We start from the raw sequence: 6,000 nt of genomic DNA, 5'->3' as shown, positions 1-6,000 counted from the left end.
ATAGTGAGAAGACTCACCTCAGATGTCTCGGTATATCTCTGACCCGGTAGAAATAGGATCTAGCCTCCGCCTAATTACACAAAGTAAATTGTCACACCCCCGAACCAGACGGCGGAAACGTCCGAGGGCTATTGTGACTCAATCGAATACCATCACAATGAATATACATGAATCATAACATCATTCGTCACCATGCATTGAAATATTACAACCATCAGTGTTTACATTCAGTACATTGTTTCAAAATATTACATCTCCAAAACATAACTGTTCAATACTAATTAAACAAACATCATGACCTTACTGGATACCATTTTCCTTGATTTACATGTTACCTGAGAATACAAGTATTTTGGAAAACGTCAACATATGAAATGTTGGTGAGTTCATAAGTAATGTGTGAAAAGTAATGATTTGTATTGTTTTGAAAACCACCAGAAAATCCGATATTTTCTGAAAAGAGTATCGTATAAAAAGTGTGAAGATCCGTAAGTATGCTTGTCGATTTCTATAAGCGTCAATAATTGTTAGACTTGGTATGCATCACATAGGTGTAAGTGTTGAATTCCCTAGGAAAACCCGATGTTTTCCTAATACTTTAAATTACGTTTCTTATGTATTGTTGTGCCGTTGCGATGTTTGTATTCGATAATTCCAGGTGACATTGGACTAATTATGGGTTGTGAGTCGTTATAAACACGCATTAATGAAAATGACTAGTTTACAACTATACAAACGATCCCTTAGGTGTCGTTCGTACTACTCACTTAATCCAACCACCCTGACTTCTCATAGCCCCACAACCGAGGAGAAAAGAGGGTGCGAAGCCCCCGTTATTTCCATAAGTTGTTCAAGGCTATCGTGAATGCGAAAGGCCCTTGGCCCGACTCGCATTTGAATTCTCGACTTTGCTAGCAGTACCAAAGGACCCTTGGGGCCCAACAGCACAAAAGCCATTGAAAGTCCTTTTACACGGAATTAGGTCATATAAGACCCAACAACATGTAAGCGCGTTTCCTTCGGGCCTAAATATCATGTCATTGGGCTAGCTAGGCCCAACAAGCACGATTTGAAACTTTCGGGCCCAAAGATGGTGTATTGACTTCTCGTGAATTTCCACGTGTGTATTGACTTCTCGTGAATTTCCGCGTGTGTATTGAAGTATCATTGTTTATTGGTTTTTGATTCGTTATTGATTCGAGACCGAATCAATTCGTTTGGTAACGATTTTTGGTGTTGAAGGTGTATTACGTTTTGCCGGTAGCCATGGTACTCGTATTTTATCTTAAGGGATTTATTTTTAAACATTAGAGTTTTTCTTTTTGATGCCCCTTCTTGGATAAAATTTATACTTTTAACCCTTTATATAAAAGAATTTCCATTTTAGCCCTTAAAACCATTTTTCTTGACACTTTAGTATCAAAACTTGTTGAAAAGACATTTTCAGCCCAAATTTACTTGATAAACAGCTTAAGTCCCTCCAAAAATGAACTTTTTTCGGTTGAAACCCCCATTTTCGCAACTTTTACAATTTTGGTCCTAAATGGAAATTTTTTGCATCTTTGGTCCCTTTTTAATTTGAAAAGCACTTTTGACCCTTGAAATAGATTTGCTACACTATTAATCCTTTGTTTTACAGAAAAGTGCAGTTTCAGCCCCTCCAAATCAAAAATCTCGCAATTTGGGGCTTTATTGGGCCGAAAAGTCCATTTTTGGCCCATTATGTTTAAAATTCACATTTTTAACCCTTCAAAAGTGTTAATTTTCAGAAAATACATATTAGAAACTGTTTAGACTCATCTCAACCTTTAGAATTTATATTTTGTCATTTTGGGCCCCTTAAGTTTGTATTTTTAGCATTTTGGGCCCAAAAATGGGTTTTAAGTCCAAACATGTTCATATTAACCAACTAAGTTATTTTTCTAGACTTGATTAGTGTGAAATGGTATAAGTTATATTTATTTCATTCCTCATATTGTAGATCTCGGTTTTTAGGTTCTTGTGGCTATTATAAACATCACAATCACACAAGATCATTCATATAAGCATAAAAATCACACAAGTCATACATATACTCATAGATATACACATTTGCTTGTATTCTCCCCCCACAAAAACTTATAAAAATAGAAAAAAGGGGGTATGAAGCTCACCTTGAGTTGTGGTTTTGATTTGAAGAAGAAAAGGAAGAAAGTGAGGTGATTTTCGGCCCTAGCAACACCTCGATGATGATCTCGAATTTGAGGTGATTCTAAGATACGAGATCATGATTTCATATGAGTTAAGAAGATATTTTTGGATAGAACAAGGAGTCTAGAGTGTTGATCCAAGCATCAACTTACCTAGATGATGATTTTTGTGAAGAATCCTCCTTGCAAAGCCCTTGAATCTCGAAATTTTTGAAGTGAAAGTGAAGGAATTTGTGGTGTGTTCTTGAGAGTGTTTAAGTGAATGATTATGTGTGTGTGTGTGTGTGATACTCTCGGCCGAGAGTAATAGAAGAAGAAGAGAGAGAGAAGTGAGAGGACATACATGGAAACATGTGTGATATGCTTGGATATCCCATAGGTATTAAGGAGGTGGCTAATCCTCCTTAATTCTCAATTTCTTCTTTTATTTTTTTACTTGGGCCGAGAGATAGAGGAGAAGAGATGGAGACTTGGGCCTTTGGTGCTTAAATCCAAATCATGGGCCCATATTGATTGTTTTTCGACCCATTGGACTTCTAGGGTGCCTCATGGCCCAATTTGGTTAATTAGATTTGTTATGGTCCAATAAGGGTATTTTGTTTAATTCTAGGCCCATTATGGCCCAAAATGTTAAAATAAATGAAAGTGGGTCCAATTAGAGCCCATTCAAGAGTTCTAAGCCCAAGATAGTCAAATTAGGAGCTTATTGGTCCCTTGGGCCCAATAAGGAAGTCCTAGTCCAAAATGGACCTAAACAAGAACTTCTAGGGTTTCCAATTGCTTGTTGACTATTTGTAGTGCTTGTATGGTATATTTGATTGAAATTTTGTTATCATAGAGTAAGCATCATACATGCCCTTATGTTTTTGGATTCATAATTTGACTTAAGTGTTGTAGTTACAAGGCACAAAAATTCCTGATTGTGACATAAATATTCTCATAAATATAACTCATGGGACTAGATTCAACCCTCTCTAGGAAAAAGACCATTTTGCCCCTCTAGCAGCTCAAAGGCCACATTTTTGACCAAACCCTAAAAGTCAACAAAAGTCAACGGTCAACTTTGACCCGACTCATCGAGTGTCCTTGAATCCATAGATCTGACCTTCCCAAGCATGATAATCATGTAAAGTTCAGACCTTGATACTCATATAACATTTAGATGGTCTAACTTGATGATTTAGCCGCAAAAACAACATTCTAAGCTCATGGCTCCCAAAATAACTCATAAAGCTCCACGGGTTAAGGTCTCTGGACCTCTTTGGGTCCAGATCCAAAGCATAGACTCGAGAAGGGACCAATTGCTCCACTTATCCATCCTTTAAAAGGGTTAGAAAACCCTAACTCTAAGAATCAACACCAAAACTGAAGAAGGTCCGGATAAATACCTCAATATGAACTTTATGAACTCTGAAATCACCAAAATCGCATCTCCTTCAGCCTCCTCCTGCCTTGGTCACCTCTTTCTTGCAAATACACCAACAAAAGATCAAGAATGACCTCTCCTTCCTCACAAACGCTCTAGATCTCTTTGGGTTTCTCTCTGGGGTTTGGTAGCCGCAAATGACGGCCCTAAGGGCCTTTAAATAGGTCTCAAACCTAGGAAATTAGCGTTTCATTAAATAGCATGGACTCGCCGAGTCCACTCATGAACTCGCCGAGTCCGGCTGTGAACCCGGATACTAATCCGCGACCATACTCCGCGACTATATACCTGGGAATCCGGGTGTCATAATTCTCCCTCACTAGAATTAGACTTCGCCCTCGAAGTCTCATTCTACAAACAACTCTGGATGCTGCTCCCGCATCTCACGCTCCGGTGCCCAAGTAAACTTCGACCCTTTCCGATGCTGCCACTGGACCTACACCAGAGGCACCTCTTTGTTCCTCAAAACCTTGATCTTCCGATCCCTAATCGCCACCGGTCTCTCAATATAGTTCAGGCTCGCATCCACTTGAATATCTTCTAATGGCACCACTACCGCCTCATCGGCTATACACTTTCTCAGCTGCAACACGTGGAATGTGTCATGGATCTGACCCAACTCTGCAGGTAACTCTAAACGGTAGGCTACCCTACCTACCCTCGCGATCACCCTGAAAGGACTGATATATCTGGGCCCCAACTTGCCCCTCTTCCTGAATCGAATCACTCCTTTCCAAGGAGAGACCTTCAGGAGTACGAAGTCGTTGACCTGAAACTCGAGCTCGGACCGGCGCCTGTCTGCATAACTCTTCTGACGACTCTGAGCGGTAAACAACCTCTGTCTGACCTGCTGAATCTGCTCCGTCGTCTGAAGTACGATCTCGGTACTACCCATCACACGCTGCCCTACCTCTCCCCAGCAAATGGGGGTCCGACACCACCTTCCATACAACAGCTCAAAGGGTGGCATACCAATGCTCGAATGATGGCTGTTGCTGAAGGAAATCTCTACCAAGGGCAAGTACGTGTCCCAACTCCCATCGAAATCCAACACAGATGCTTGGAGCATGTCCTCGAGCATTTGAATCGTCCGCTCATGTGACAACTGTCAATTCAGGTCATTCTCGGACTCATGCATCTTTATAAAAAAAAACATTCATGCACAACATGCCATGGCCTAGTAGTAAAGATTAGGTCAAAATCTTGCATAAACTAGGATACAACTAAGATCTAGGACTAATATACTTGACACTTACGATTCTAGTAAGTTGCTTAACTACAATAGGAAATGCCAATGCTATAATTAGAATGAAACTTCAAACTTTGTTACAATTGAAAAAGGGTGTAAAACCCTAAAAATAAATTAAAATATTCTAATTATATTTCAATATGATGGTGAATATCAAACAATATTCCAAAAACCCTAAAGAGCCAAAAATCCAAATTTATAAATCTTAAAGCTTAAAAACCTTATAAAATTTGGCTATAAACTTCCTAATATCAAATTTTTATTAATCAAATTATGGATTATATCAATGAAATAGAAATTTAAATTATTATACATTCATCATAATTTATTAGATAAAAACAAGATCTTTAAATAAATAGAGAATTACATAAAGAATCATTTTTATAAAAATTATGGTTTTAAACAAATTGAAGAGGGAAATTATTTAATTTGAATTAGGAGAGAGAGGGCACTTTAATACCCTCAAAAATCCGGCACCCCCTCTCCCCCATGCTTTCATCTTCCCAAAAATTCAATCATTAAACTCAAACCCTCACTCTTCCACTTTTCTCTTCACTTTCTCTCACACTCCACCCATCTAACACTCAAGCTCTCTTCCTCTCTCTCTCTAACTCACGAAAATCCTCCATTCTCTGCCATAATTTCGAAATTGAGAAGGCCTTGAAGTGTTCTTGCTTCTCTCAAGATCAAAACCAAGGTAAACAACACAATCCTCCCTCATAGTTTCATGATTTTACTTCCTCTTCTTCATGGTTCTTCTCTACTCTTCGGATTCTATGCCCTTCTATGGCTAGAAATCCTTACTTTTTCCCTTGTGGTTTGTAGATTCTCACCATAACATGATGCATGTGTTTGAGATGGTGAAAATCCGGGATCAAACCCATGCAAGGAGTGAAAAGGATGCACATGTGTTCATGTGACTTCAAAACCGAGTATTACATCTTCTTCTCCATTTCTTTTGTGTTCTTTCATGACCAAAAGCATTTAAACCATTTCTAGTACATCTTGGATGCTCATTCACTCCATGCATGTGCTAGAAATCGGACCTTAACAGAAGCATGCATGTTGTTCTTGTCAATATACCCTAAGAATGCACTCAAAGCAAACAGGGAAGACATGCAATCTGCCAGACTACT

This window comes from Lactuca serriola, chromosome 3 (genome assembly GCF_051521515.1).
Source record: "Lactuca serriola cultivar US96UC23 chromosome 3, Lser_US96UC23_V15, whole genome shotgun sequence".
NCBI lineage: Eukaryota > Viridiplantae > Streptophyta > Magnoliopsida > Asterales > Asteraceae > Lactuca > Lactuca serriola.
This window is presented reverse-complemented; position numbering follows the sequence as displayed.